At 51.2% G+C, this 15,780-nt stretch overlaps 1 protein-coding gene across 3 annotated transcripts in view; it reads left to right on the top strand.

Annotated features, from left to right (window-relative positions):
- The window catches only part of CEP162 (centrosomal protein 162), a 2,248,134-nt gene that overhangs the window by 1,785,782 nt on the left and 446,572 nt on the right, over positions 1–15,780 (top strand). The gene's annotated exons all lie outside the window — the stretch shown is intronic.

The following is a 15,780-nucleotide window of genomic DNA, read 5'->3' as shown; positions in this document are numbered from 1 at the left end:
TTTCTGGCCTCAAAGGATGGTGTATTTTCTTATAGAGTCATCATGTCAAGTAGACTCTTTTCCTTGATCATTTGGCATTCAGTTTGTGGGGATGGCTTTCCACAGCAATTTGTTGATGAGTTTTTTTGTTGTTTTGACAAGTTGGAATTCAATTCCGCAAGGTCTCTCAGGAGTTGATCTGCAAGTCCTACTCAGTCTCTTCTACGAGGGGGCTCGGCCGTTCCAACTTTAGATGTTCTTTCCTTCCATCGAGCAGCACACGACCCACTCCTCACTGGGGGCCTCTTCTGTCACCACGATGTTCACTTTTCCAATTGACTCTACATCAGGGGGTTTTATCACTGAGGATCTTATCTTGTTGGCCACTAAGTGTCATGATGCCCGCTCCCGGGGAGCCGGTTCAAGCCCGGCGTCCCCGAAAGCGGACATCCAGTCCCCAAGGAAGGACCCAGCAACCCCATATAGGGGCCCTTTGGACAGTATCCTGGCGCCTATGACAGGCTCATTATGGGAATGCTTGGGTGCACTTACCTGATGCAGACCATGCTGCAGGATCCCGGCCTCCTTGAGGCCTGAAAGGAACTACTTTACCTGTGGGACTAATTTACCATCCGGGCGTGGTCGGGGAAGGATACATACCTGATTGGAGGAAGGATACATACCTGGAACTTCTTCCAAGGCTATTTAAACCCCACCTGAACAGCCACACGTGCTTCGCGTTGTTCTGCATCTAGCAGCTGGACGCTCACTGTGTCTGCTCCTGCATCCTGACTTCTGCCACGCCTGCCAGCATCCTGGATCACCTGCAAAGGAAGAGAAGAAGAGAACAGAAGAAGGAAAAGTCCTTACCTGCTAAATCCGCATCCCGGAGTCATCACGCCGACAATCCTGAAAAGGAAGACTTTAATTTAAAAGCTCATTGCGTCGATCGCTGCAGCGCCGCATTCCACTCACCTTTACAGGGCGCCTCCATGTTCAGCAGCGATCATCCGGATTCGCAGTCACGCCCCAGCGCCTAGGGAGAAAAAGACCAGAACAAAAGGTGAGAGAGAGAAGGGAATAAGGAAAGCTAAATCTCCATGTTAAGACTTACCTGTTGATTCATTCCCTCTTAATTTCGGGTCCGCACCGCATCCTGGCATTTCCGGACCCCGGCCCCTAAGGGGAAAAAAAGACATCCGCGTTAATGAGCGAATGAAAAGACATTACCAAAAAAACGCTCATTAAAGACTTACCTGATTTCTACAAGGATTTCACCTCTCATCTCGGGTCGGTGCCTGTTCCCCGGCATTCCGTACCCCGGCCCCTATGGGGAAAAAGACACTAGCATTAGTACATTAATGCATGGACACAAGGGGAACCTCTTATCAAAAAACTTACCTGGAAGCCAAGCAAGTTTGGTTCTCACCAATCCGAAAATCCAGTGAAGTAACTGGATACCAACGCGCCCCTGCATCAGAAGCAGGATGGAGAGCTTGTCCTTCCAGACCCTAAGGTGAGACGCTACGAGAAATCACAGAAGGGTTTCAAGGAGGGTGAGAGGGTAAAGTGGGAGGCCGATTGCATTAGCCCGCAGACAGTTAATCCCCTATTTTCGCCTACAGAAGGATACTTCTGCGAGCCAGACAAGCCAGATTTGGGGGCCCGGTCCAGTCCGTCTTCCGAACCCTGTGCATCACCTTAGAAGAGGTCACAGCAGCGCGAACCAGGCCAGCGCCTCCGTGGGAGTCAGGTGAGCGTAACACTAAGTCATCTTTTTTCTTCTTTTGGGTCTGGTACTTTAAGTTTTTTCCGTTCCCCTTATGCATTGAGGTCACTCTTGTCCATGCTAGGGTCTTTAGCGATAAACCCTTGTGGGGTGGTTTAAGAGACTCATCAACATGATCTACTGAGAGCCTATTTAGACGTCTCTCATGGCTAAGGGATGTCTCAACTGGGGTGACTGGCGTCGTTAGAGCGGTCTCCTCCTTTGGCACACCGCATTTATTATTCGGTTGTTTCCTTGATTTTTTGTCGTTCCTTTCTTTAATTGGTGTGGCCTCCTCCTCTCGTGTGACATCAGAATAATTTCTGGGCTCACTCAGGACTTCTGGCAGGTCACAATTTGAATTCCCACCTGCCGACCTCCTCCTACCAGAGACATGTTCGCACTCTTCACTCCTGACATGCGATGGTAGGTGGTTGCCATTTGTTGTTGACTCGGCATGGGCATGGGCACAATGTACCATGGCGGTGCATACTTCCAGCCTCGACTCACAACCCACTTGGCCCCCCCTTGTTGCGTGCGGGTCATCTTTTTCTGCCCTTACCAAGTCTATAGTTTCCATGATTCTTGCCGAGGTGGGCGAGGGACTGTTATTTCGTTTTGATCCATTCTCACTCACACTTCGCACTCTCCGCGACCCCCACTCCGCTGACTTTTCGGTATCCCTTGCAGGCAATACATCTTCATATTCATCGTCCTCAAGCTCTGAATCGCTTGCCCTCACATATTCACTGTCAGTGTCCAGCTCATCGCCGGCTACATCGCTGGCTACATTAGTGTTGTCTGCGCTTTGGTTTGGCGCCACACGGTCATTCCACGCTTGTTTTAAGTTGTTGTGTGCCCCGCATTGGGGCGTCGTGGTCGCGGTCATCCCACATTGGGGCACAGTTCTAACACCATTTCCCCCTCCCCCACCCCCGCCGGTGACATTCCTCCTCGTACTGGGGGGTGTTTGAATTAAATGTTCGAGTGTTTGGAACTGCTAGCCCCCGCTTGGCGTACATTCGCGTATTAGGCGGAGCGCTTGACCTCATCTTTGCGGCTTCCTCAGGAGCCTCAACCCCCCCACAGGCTCTCCGCAGTTCAGCAGAACGTAAGCCGCGTTTTTTTTTTTCCCCACAGTGTCTATCGCACAACTCACGGCGGCTGGCCGGGTGGAACTGATAACTAATAAAGGGAGGGGGGAGGGAGAAGAGTACGCGGCAGCTCTTACCGGGACCTCTTGTGCTTTACTTTGCCTTTGCCAGCTTCAGTCAGCATCCGTCGGACAGCACTCCGGCCCTCACAGGTCCCCCACGGACCACTAGGGAACACAGGAAACACTTGCCACGCTCCGCTTCACGTAGGTGGCGGTTTTAAAGGCTCCTCCTCTTCCTTCAACGCGGCACAGGGAAAAAAAAAAGGCAAAAAGAGAACGAAATCCTAAGAATCTCCACACAGGAAACACTCGCCACACTCCGCTACGCTCCGCTTCGCGTAGGTGGCTGTTTTAAAGGCTCCTCCTCTTCCTTCAACGCGGCACAGGGGAAAAAAAAAGGCAAAAAGAGAACGAAATCCTAAGAATCTCCACACAGGAAACACTCGCCACACTCCGCTACCGTCTGAACATTTACTCATATATGCGACGGGGGCAACATTTGATCACCCGCCAATGGTCTTGTTGGAACACCATACGCATAAGTGGGGGTCTGCCCTGTTGGTAGCCCCCATTACTCAACACATGGTGGCCTGGATGGGCCCTAATGGTTCGGGTGTGTCTGAGCGCCGTACACTCTGTGCAGTAGCTGGACAAATTACTACTGTTTGTTTTATTTTGTTACTGGTTTTATGTTTACCACGCAGTTGGGTTAGTATGCTATTTTCGAGGTCTTGGGTACATTTGTCATATACAAGTTATAACTGGCTGGGCGGGTGGAGGGGGACTGGGAGTCAAAGGAGGATGCTCGATTTGGGGTCAGTCCTGGAAAACTGGATGGGGTGGGTTGATTTGGCACAAGGACTGAGCTGTAGACATCTGCAAAATGACCTCTATTAAGGTGCGGACATGGAATGTGCGGGGGTTGGGGACATATCTATGCAGAAATAGGATGAAATCCTTCTTAAATGTGAGGAAGGTGGGCATCACCTTGCTACAGGAGACCCACCTGATGGTGGAGGTAAGGAAGGGTGTCGGATAACAACGGGGGGGTGGCAGGGGTATGGGTGGCATACTCCAAATATGCTAGAGGGGTGTTCACGTGGATAAGTGACTCTGTACCATTCCGGCTCAAAAAGGTAGACAAGGAAAGAGAGGGGAGGTATCTCATTCCGTGGGACTACATAGATCACGTTGAGGTGTGTATAGTCGACTCCTATTTCCCGAACCATGGCATTCCGCCCCATGTTCATGCAATCTGTACCAGGGTTGCCCATCACAAGGAGTGTTTTTTTATATGGGGAGGTGATTTTAATTGTGCCAGGGATCCCTTGCTGCACAGGTCCACCCCACCCCAGGGGGGCATATCACCAGCAGCTGGGGCTCTCAACGCAGCCCTGACCAATCTAGACTTGGTTGATGTCTGGAGGGAATTGAACCCAGGGCGTAGGGGTACTCCTTTTATTTGATGCCCCACACTCTGTTCACCCTGATTGATTACATTTTTGTTGGGCGGACACAAATGGCTGATTAATGATTCAAAATATCTGGGTCGAAGAATATCTGATCACTCTACTTTACTGGTAACATGGAACATAAGGAGCCCCAGACCCCCATCCCAATGTGGTGTATGCCAGTGGAAGCCCTGAGTGAACAAATCTTCAGGGATAAACTACAGAAGACGCTGGGGGAGTTTTTAGAGCACAATGTGGGCAGTGTGCAGGAGTGGGCCACTGTGTGGGAAACTCTGAAAGTGGTGGTAAGGGGGGAGATTACTCCTAGCGCTGGGGGTATCCACAGAACGCTGAGGACAGAGCTGTAAAAATTAGAAGTTGAGATTTGGGACATAGAGACCCCGGAGGCGGGCCAGCAGGCAAGCGAGGGGAGGTTGGCTGAAGTCCGGCACCGCTGCCTCGAGGCATGGTGGCGGGTAGCCAAATTTGATCACACTGTCAGCACTACTAGAGCGCATGCAGAGGGGGACGGACTGGTAGGCTACTGTCGTGGCTCTGTAAAAGGGAGCGGCCCAGACATTTGACCACTGAACTCATGGATGAGAGTGGGTGCATACACAGGACTCAGCTGGATATCAATGTTATATTCGCTAAATATTATTCCCAATTATATAGCCACGAAAAAACAGGTCCCCAACGGGATGTTGCTAGAGGCACTCTCTGAAATGAGATTACCCAAGCTGGAGGCGACACATCAGGTAGCATTGGACCAACCTGTTACAGTTGAAGAAGTGCAGGATGCGATTGCTTCACTCACTACTAGTAAGACCCCAGGTAGTGACGGACTCCAGCCCAAATTTAATAAAACGTAAACGTCAGTGTTGCTCAGAGTTTTTGAGGAGGCCTACTTCTGAAGGGTGAACTACCAGCAAGTATGTGGGAGCTCCTAGTGGTTCCGATCCCTAAGCCTGGGAAGCCCACAAAAAAATGCGACTCCTACAGGCCCCTAGCCATGTTAAATTATGACATGAAAATTCTGACAAGAATTCTAGCGTGGAGGCTTCGCAGAGTGATTGAGGGTCTGATACACAGCGACCAGACTGGCTTCATCCCCGGTCGAAGCACGACCTTGAACCTGCGCGTCTGCGGCATATTATTGTACAGACCAATGAGAGCTCCGAGCAATGTGCAGTGGTATCACTAGACGTGATTAAAGCTTTTGATTCGCTATATTGGGAATGGCTATTCGCGGTGCTGCAAGAATTTGGGTTCGGTGAGCAGTTCATGCGCTGGGTGAGGATCCTGTATTCATCCCCGAAGTCTAGAGTTAAATCTGAGAGACAGTTGTGGGGAGCGTGGGATATACTAAGGGGAACACGCCAGGGATGTCAGTTGTCCCCCATGTTGTATGTATACTGTCACTCAAGCCTTTAGCGGTGTACCTGCGCCAGCAGTTCCTAGAGACAAGTATACAAATTGGTGATACTAGACTCGTAATATCATTGTATGCAGACGACTTTTTATTATACGTGGGGGAGCCACAACACAACTTGCCGTTAATTATGAAGGTTCTAGACAACTTTGCTACATTGTCTGGCATATCTTTCAGCAGAGAAAAATGTTGCTTATTCCCACTGGCGGGGCTTCGAGGGGTGGCGGTTCTGGATTTACCGGAGGTGGAGTTAACATGGCAAGTGTAATCTTTCAGATACTTGGGGTTTAACATCATGCACACGCCCGAAGGAATGCATACCCATAACACAGTCGGGGTGGTGAAAGGCCTGAAGAAGTCAATGGAGTTTTGGGCTAAGCTCCCATTTTCGCTAATGGGTAGGGTGACGATAACGAAAATGATCATTTTACCTAGATTTATATACTTCTTTATCAATGTCCATCGCTACATTAATGCCTCCTTCTTCCGGCTGTTAGACTCACTGATCAGGGGATTCCTATGGTACTTGTCCCGTCACAAAATTGCTCTTGCAACGCTATGCCTACCCTATTGGGAGGGAGGCGTGCAGCTTCCAAACCTGGAAAGGTACTACCAGGTGGCGCAACTAAGTTTCGTTGTGAAGTGGCTATCGGACGATGGCACATCTGAGTCGCTACTGCTGCAGAAGATGGTGGCTCCTGCCCACCTTAAACAAGTGCTATGGTTACCGCTGGGCTGCTTGATCACTACACCCACTCTAGTTAAACTGGGTAGGAAGGTGTGGCTTTGCACGCTAAAAATACTGAAGATGGACTCCCCGTACTCACAGGAGGTCCCAATAGTGGTAGAGGTATGCATGAACGAGGAAGGCCTAAGGGTGGCACGACGCTGGGAGGGTCTCTACCTGGGGTAACATGTACGAGAACGGTACATTTAAAGAGCTGGACATTATAACTCAACAAACCGAGTTGCCTAAGGTCCACTTCCTGCGATAGTTGAGCATAGCGGGGGTGGCTTGAAGGAAATGGTCTGGGTGGGCCGACGAGCTGGAGGCAACTCCAATATTGGCTCTGATGTACTCTGGAGAATGGATGGTGGCCTGTCTCTAGGCTGTATGCGGGTCTGGCCAATAGACCGAATCTGCAGAGCTCCAGGTCAAAGACATGCTGGGAGGCAGACCTGGGAGTGGACCTAGGAGAGAGGGAGTGGGAACGCATACTGGGCTTCACCCAGAAACCCCTGTTTTAGGTTGGTCCAAATGAATGTGCTCTATCGTACCTATATGACACCCTGTAGGGTGGCCAAATTTAGTGAGGGCAAGCAGCCAGCGTGTCCCTGATGTGGTGGTATTGGTGCGGACTTGGTCTACATGTTTTGGGGCTGCAAAGATGCAGGATTTCTGGCCCTGCATTGAACAAGCATGCATAAAGGCCGTGCTTGCCAGGTACACCTGGAACCCAAAGGTGTGCCTGCTGAGTGCATACCCTAGGAACAGTAAGCATAAATGTGCTAAAGTTTATGGACATGGCATGCATGTTGGCTAAACAGTGCATAGCCATGCCCTGGAAATCCAAGGGGAGACCACTGTATTCTCGATGGTACAGGGACTTTGAGGCTTGGGCTGAGGCTGAGACCAGAGTGTGGATCAGGATGGCATGAACCCCTGATGCGACCTGGGGGGATACCTTTGATTCCTGGAGACTATTGATTTGGGATATGTTCCATCCAATGGATGACAAGCCGCCGTGAATAACATGCTGTTTCCTATAATGTTACACTGTTAATGTGACTCTCCCTTACCCATGTGCCTAGTTGACTACTCAACGCCCCTGGCCAGAGTCATATCATGAACAATGTAGCCCCTATGGAACTTTGCGGTCCCCAGAAGATATTCTGTCTCTGTGACTTGTTTAATGAAACACTAATACCTAGTTTACATGTGTGGAAGTTTTTCTGTCATTGTTTTTGTTGTTTCATTATGTTTTTTTGGTTCTCATGAAGGCTGATGGCACTAATTGTAGTGTGATATGCAAGGAACGTATGCTTAAATATACACATGTATCAATGTATTAGTATAAAAGCCAATAAAAAGAGTTAAAAATAAATTGAGTTCTGGCAAGATCAATTCAGCCTTTCATCATTCTGAGTTCGAAAAATGATCATTACTTTTAGTTATTGAGTAGTAATAATTTTAGTTAAACATGTTCTCCGTAAAGCGCTATATAACTAACAGGTTAATATTAAAGCTGCCTAAATATTTGCATCAATAAACCAAGAAGAAGCTCAAAATAATGTCACGCTTTAAGCGTAACTTCTGTGTTTCCATTCTACTTCAGTCATGCCGTATGCCAGTTTTGGGTAGCAGCAGCCATAGGTCACTTGGTCTAAGTGTTCTTCGGTATAATTCCCTATTTCTAGATTTCCACATTTAATCTGTGAAAAAAATATAAATTATAAACACATCTCTCTTGCTCATGAATTGAAGCCAAAGTTTTAAATATTTAATTTCACTTTACAAAATTAATTACAGAAGAGAAGCCGATCGATATGGAGTAACAAGAGGGGATGCAGCTGACCCTCCCGCACTCTGCACTTAAAATGCAAAGTGCCTATGTATTTAAGATTACAATTATTACATACCTGGCCTGCTGTTTTCAGTCAGCCAAGGCCCTGGGGCACCGAACAAGCAGACCGTGGTGCTGATTCTGCTTCTGACAGAGTTAGACGATTGACTGTAGAACAAATAGAAAGGGAGACTGAGTGAGGCAAACCGAAATGACCCAAAACAAAGTGCGAGATATGGAGAAAAATTCAATTAAAGAGGGAGACATATACCCAAGGGGGAAGTATTAGGATTTTATGACGGTAAGAGTAAGAGAGTTTGAGGGAAACGCACACAGAGCATGAAGGGTGTGTGTGAGAGAGAAAAGAGCTGGGGTGAGAGTCACCCTTCAATGTAAGGACCCAAGTACCAGGTGGCTCAATGGCGAGCCGCACATCTTTCTCAATCGGGGGGAGCTATGGTGTCGATAGCTGTCGACTCAATGTCCCTCATAGGCCTCCGTCCCAATCTCGACGTCACTGCAGGTATATGTAGCACGTGCAGCGCCCGTTGGCCTAAGTTCTGTTTTTCTGCGCTTTCAGCTTCGGATGTGTAATGCCTCGTTTCTGACAGGAATGTTTGTGAAAATCTTTTTTTTTTAAAAACAATTTTGTTAATTTTATTCAAATAACAAACCAAACTCAACTTACAGTGGATACATAACTTGCTCATAAATACACATACATTGTCACATTTTCGCCCACTGTATTTCCCGTCCCTCTCCCCTCCCGAGCCTCCCATTGTTAGTCCCCACCTCTTGTGGTGGGGAGTCTTCTTCCGCCACGCTTATTGAGTCATCATCGCTTGGTCCATCGTACGAAGGCCCAAATAGTTCTGCTATTAGTTGTCTCCAACCCGCTAGGGCTCCAACTTCACCCTCTATGTCCCCTTTACACGCTTCCTGCCATGCCACTGTTTCTGCCTCCGCCCACTTCTGCAAGTCCCTCCACCACTTCTCTACTTTGGGCATGTGACACGCTTTCCATCCCATCGCAATCCTTCTCTTCGCCAGAACATACTTCAGATCTTTCAATTTACTCACATGTTTAAGCTTCCGCGATCTGGGGAACCCTCCCAACAGACAAGCCCACACAGTATCCACCTTCATGCAGATTCCCTTGTCTTCCATTTACTCCTACGTCCCGTCCCCTTTCCTCCATACTTATGGGACATCTCTCCATCCTGTGGGACGGGACCGGAGGACTTTTGTAAAAAGCATCCAGATTTTTTTTAAAAATGTGTCCCTCTTCTCTTTCCTGCGTGGGGCCCGGCACGCGGCCGTAACCCCGCCCACCTTGGCTCTGCCCCACGCATCGCCCATCAGTCCTTTTCTCCGCACGATCGGGGCCGGACGCACTTGCATCCTCGGAAGATTTTCTTCCCTTTTTTTCCCTCTCTGGCTCTCGCTAGCATTCGTTTATTAGTCTGTCTATGTCTTTTAAACTAGATTTTCCAGACTGTTCATCGTGTCACCGTCGCTTCGCGAGGGCGGATCCCCATCCTCTTTGTTTAGAGTGTTTGGGTCCGGAACACCGTTGGGACTCCTGTTTTTACTGCGACTCCCTTTTGGTCCGGGCACTTCAACGTCGGTTGGAGCGGTGGGAGGAGGTGTTCAGTCGGACTCCTCCTTCTCATTTTCAGGCATTCATCGACGAGAGGAAAAAAGGCCGGTAAGTTCTTTCATTTTCAGAGCACCCCGGCCGAGGGATACCTTCCCGGGTTCCTCTCCAGCCGGGAGGGGCGTTGATCGCTCTGTTACTGGGGTTCGCCCTGAGGTGCCTGTCGGGCCTAATAATTCTACCAGAGTTTTCTCCGAGGGTCTCCGTAAGGGGCCTGTGATCACCGGAGTACACTCCGAGGCCCCTCCTGTGGGGGCTGTGTGTAGACCCAGTTCTACTGAGTCGTGGGGTACCGGAGCTTGCTCTGAGGCCGCTCTTTCGGCTTCCCTCAAAAACAAAACCGGGGTACCCCCCGAGGTTTTGGCTGGGCTTGAGGTTACCGAATGGATGTTCGAGGCCCGTGCCGATAAGGCTTCTACCGGGCCTAGGTCTGAGGTCCCTCGTACAGAGGCTAAGGCTACCAACAGTTCTGACCGGCCGGGCAAGGCCCTGTCGGTGACAGCGCACCGTTCCTGCTCTTGTGGTGACACCAGATCTGTTGAGGGGGCAAAGAAGAAAGTTTCTTCTTTTACCGGCAGTGCCGAGGCTCTTCCTTCGAAGGCTCAGTTGGCGGTTGGTCAGGCCTCATAGTACCGGCTCTGTCAAGGTTCCTTACGTTAGAGCTAAAATTAAGACCCCTGATCCATCGATGGGGACCCCTGCCTCACTTCCTCACGTGCCGCATTTCCCCTCAGATGAGGACAAAATGGCGCCCGTTCCCGCCACGACCACGGCGGCCATTTTAGGTACTACCCCTACAACTACGCCATCGGCCCCTGGTGTAGGGTTCGGTCCTTCGGGTGAACCTAAGGTCCCTTGTGTGCATCCTTAACGGCCGGTTTATGATTGGAACGCCCGGATGCCTCTTCCGCACAATGTTTCGTTGCCTGCGGGGGAGGCTCCCTTGATTTATGTGGATACGTCGGAGGGGCCGGTGTGGCACCCTTCCCCGTTGCATCCCTGGATTTGTCCACCTCATGAGAGGCCTCCTCAGGTTCCGAAACAATCTCCTGAGGACGCCTTTTTCGGTAAATTGCAAGCGCTTATGCGCACCGACCCCATGAGGGAATATTTTAAGTGGCTTTTCAAGGAGATATGTCCACCCGCGCCTCCGGCTCCACCCGTCCCGTCGGTGGTTCCGCTGGCGCCGCCCTTTCCCGTGGTGCCTCCCCCTGCGCTTCCGCCTGTGCCACCATTGTCCCCAGTGGACAAGGCAGTGCCTGACTCGGCTCAGCAGGAGCCGGACCTGTCAGATGACCCTCAAGGCGATCAGGACAACGAGGACCTGCCCCACTCTACCAGAGCTTTCCATGACCGGGTACTGGACATGATGAGCTTCTTAGATGTTCTGGTGCCCGAGGCACCTGCACCGCACGAGGGCGTGCTTTCTGGGGCGTTCACCTTGTCTCCTTTGGAGCGTACCGGCCTGTTCTTGCAGAAGGACGTTCTGGCTGAGGTCCGAAGAGTTTGGGAAAAGCCACACTCGGGACTTTTTGTCAATAAAAAGATTGACGCGAGGTACAGGCTACATTCCTCGGAAGAAGTGGCCTTGTCGTCTTGTCCGCCTCCCTCCTCCACAGTGGTGGCTGCGGCCACGTTGCAATCCAGACCTGCAGCTTCCTCCTCCGCAACGGCGACTCAGGTCTTGGGAAAGGAGGACAAGCTCCTGGACTCCCCAGGGAGGAAAATCTTTGCCAATTCGGCCTTGCAGCTCAGGCAGGCCAATGCAGAATTGATTTTGGCGGGAGCTAACATGCGGATGTGGAGAGGTCTTTCGGAGTTTGAGGAGCACATTCCTCCAAGCTGGAGGATTTCAGAGGAGGCCTTTCCGATGCCAGGGTCTTTGCCCAGGATCTCCTGGAGGCTGCGGCTCATCACGTAGACACCTCGGCTCGGGGTCTGATGCTAGGGGTTGATACCTCGCGGCAAGCCTGGCTATATGCCACAAAGTTCTTGAAGGAGGTGCAAGACAAGGTTCTGGACCTGCCATTTGATGGTAAGGAGCTTTTTCACTCTTCTACTGATGTAGAGCTCCAAAACCAAAGACAGCACTCAGACGGCCAAATCATTGTCTGTTCTGATTAAACCTCCCTTCAAGACTCAAAGGCCGTTGTCTCAAGGTCGACCTTCCTCTGGTTTTAGGGGCTTGCTCGAACGCAAAAAACGCAGAGTGGATACTCCTGCGGGGAATAATCGCGTAGACAACAGCGTATGCGGTATTTCTCCCGCTGCTCAGCCTCCTCATCAGGTTCAGGTGGCACCGCCACCGATAAACCTGCCAAATGAGGGTTTTTCCGCGCTTGCACGAGACCCCGATGGGAGGACGCGTTGCGTCTCATTGGGAGGCGTGGCAGACCATCACTGAAGACAGATGGGTCTTTTCAGTCGCTCGAGCGGGCTTCCGCTTACCTTTACCCCCTACCCCACCCCTCAACCCTCCTTTTCAGCTGTCGGGCTCAGCCTCCCTCAAGGCCGAGGTTCAGAAACTTCTGCTCCTCAGAGCTGTGGAACCCGTTCCCCTTGGGGAACGAGGGGAGGGCTTCTACTCCCGGCTGTTTACGGTGCCCAAACCCAAACAGGCTGGCCTGCGCACCATCCTAGACCTTTCCCAGTTCAATCTTTCCCTACCCCAAGAGAAATTCAAGATGATCACGCCCGGCCAGATTCGCTCCTCGTTGCAGGCGGGCGATTGGCTCAGCGTGGTGGATCTTCAGGATGCGTACATGCATATCCTGATTTGGAACCCACACAGGAGATACCTCTCTTTCTCTTTGGGAGAGGAGCACTTCCAGTTTCGGGTGCTTCCTTTTGGCTTCAGTTCGGCGCTGCGTGTCTTCACGAAGATGATGTCGGTGATCGCGGCCCATCTTTGTCTCCAGGGTATCATGTGTATCCCTATTTGGACGACTGGCTCCTACGCAGCCCTTGCCCGTTGGCAGCAGCGGGCAACCTCCAGTCTCTCCTTCAGCTCCTGTTCCATCTTGGGCTGTCGGTGAACTGGCGGAAATCCTCCGTGACAGTCTCACAGAACCTGACTTTCCTGGGTTTCCGTTGGAACACGATAGACTGCCGAGTGTATCTGACCGGGGACAGAATGGCGGATCTGTTCGCCACGTGTCAGATGTTTACGCAGTCGGAGAGCATGTTGGCCTGGTGGTTCCAGAGGCTTCTGGGCCTCATGGCCTCATGTGTGCTGGCTCTTCCTCTTGCTCGTCTCAAAATGAGACGGACCCAGATGGCTCTTCGGAGTTCCTGGCGTCAGGCTGTGGACCCGGATTCCAAACGGATAATGATTCCGGATTCCATGAGAGTGGACCTGGACTGGTGGTCTTCTCTCAGCAACCTGTCAGTGGGTGTCGGGTTCCAGGACCCAAGCCCCATGGTGACGATCACGACAGACTCCTCCCTTTTGGGGTGGGGTGCGAAGTTAGATCTTCCTCAGGTCTCGGACCTCTGGTCACCTCAGGACAAGCTCCTGCACATTAATCAATTGGAGCTTCTGGCGATTTTTCTGGCGCTCAAGGCGTTCAGACCTCTCATTGTCAACAAGGTGGTCCGCATAAGAACGGACAATGCGGTGTCAATGTACTACATAAACAAGCAAGGGGGAACGAAGCCTCCCCCTCTCGTGGATCTGTCCATCCAGATTTGGGAGCGGGCCGTGCTTCATGGGGTCTGGCTGCTTGCAGTGCATATCCCGGGCCGGCTGAATGTCACCACGGATGCCCTCAGCCGGCGGACAGTGGTCAGCTACGAGTGGGAGTTGAAGGCGGATATCCTATCATGGATTTTCTCGCGTTGGGGAACACCGGAGGTGGACCTCTTCGCCATGGCGGTAAACAAGAAGATTCCTCAGTACGCCTCCAGAGGGGGGCTGGGAGCCTCCTCTCTGGGGGACGCACTCGAGATCCCATGGCACAACATGAGAGTTTACGCCTTCCCACCTCTTCCTCTGGTTCATCGAGCAATTTGGAAGTTGAAGAGTTCTGTCAACTGTTCTCTTCTACTGATAGCTCCGTGGTGGCCGGCCAGGTTTTGGTTCTCAGAACATCAACACCTGTCGGTGTGTCCGCCGATCAGGTTAACAGTAACTCCCGATCTTCTTCACCAAGGGGAACAGCAGATGTGGCACCCCTCCCCACAATCGCTCAGCTTGGCGGCATGGTGCCTGAGTTCACGGCTCTAGAGCCTTTGGGTTTGTCTGCGGATAACATGTGCATTATCCAGGCAGCCAGGAAACCCTCGACCAGATCCCAATACAAGAGCAAATGGCTCAGGTTCTGTCATTGGTGTTTGGAGAAAGAATTGGACCCAAGGGTGGCGACGATTGACACAGCGCTGTCCTTTGTCTCCTCCCTAGCATAGTCAGGGGTTCATGTCTTGTCCTGCAGGACTTATCTCTCTGCGATTTCCGCCTACCTCTCTACAGACCGGTGTTCTTATTCGTTAACTAACCCGGTGGTGAAGAGACATTTTGCTGGTTTGACACGACTCTACCCTCCGGTTCGTAGTCTGCACTCGCCTTGGTACCTAAATGTAGTCCTGACAGCGCTGTGCCATAAACCTTTTGAGCCAATAGCTACGGTTGACCTCAAGTACGTGTCCTGGAAAGTTTCCTTTCTGGTAGCCGTTACGTCAGCGAGGAGAGTGAATGAGCTCCAGGCATTGTTGGTGGAGCATCCTTTCTTGGTCTTTCACAAGGATAAGGTAGTCTTTCGGTCGATCCCAGCTTTCCTACCAAAGGTAGTGACCGAATTCCATCTGAATCAGTCGATTTCCCTTCCGGTCTTTTTTCCAAACCCTGCCTCGGAGGCGGAAAGGGTTCTATACTGCCTGGATGTCCGAAGAGCTCTTAAGTTCTACCTGGACAGGACTGCCGAGCTTCGGAGTTCTTCCCAACTGTTTGTGACCTTCGGTAAAGCCCAGGGCAGGCCGGCGTCTATGGCATCCATTTCCAGATGGGTTGCTGCCTGTATCACGGAATCTTTCACCATCCAAAAGCTGAAACCTCCTAAGGGTATCCATGCACATCAGGTGCAAGGCAAGGCAGCTGCGGTTGCTTTTCAGAAGTATGTTCCCTGGGAGTCCATCGCTAGAGCGGCTACTTGGGCCTCCCCATCTGCTTTCTGTAAGCATTACTGCCTTGATATGAGCTCTAGGGCTGACGCTCAGTTCGGCCAGGCTGTGCTGAAGAACCTGTTTCAGTAAGGGGTATTTCCATCCACCCATAGTTCCTGTAAGGAGTGCTTGGGAATCTCCCATAAGTATGGAGGAAAGGGGACGGGACGTAGGTGTATTACCAGGTTCCTCATCCCGTAGTGACCACCTTACTCCTAGTCCATAGTCCCCTTTCCTCCATACGCCCGCCGTCCCCTCTAATAAGGTTCCTCTGTTATTGCTAATGGGTCTTGGACCCTGCGATAGAAAAGGACTGATGGGCGATGCGCGGGGCGGAGCCAAGGTGGGCGGGGTTACGGCCGTGTGCCGGGCCCCGCGCAGGGAAGAGAGGAGGGACACATTAAATGTGGATTCTTTTTACAAAAGTGCTCCGGTCCCGTCCCACAGGACGGAGAGATGTCCCATAAGTATGGAGGAAGGGGGACTATGGACTAGGAGTAAGGTGGTCACTACGGTGAGTAACCTGGTAATTCTGTGCTATGTCTCTCCAATATTTCGCTATCAGTGGGCATGCCCAAAACATATGTACCATTCCTGCGTTTTCTCATTACATTTG

This window comes from Ambystoma mexicanum, chromosome 4p, assembly GCF_040938575.1.
Source record: "Ambystoma mexicanum isolate Mex_15411 chromosome 4p, UKY_AmexF1_1, whole genome shotgun sequence".
Classification (NCBI taxonomy): Eukaryota; Metazoa; Chordata; class Amphibia; order Caudata; family Ambystomatidae; genus Ambystoma; species Ambystoma mexicanum.
Note: the sequence above shows the minus strand (reverse complement) of the source record. Positions and strands in the feature narration are given on the sequence as shown.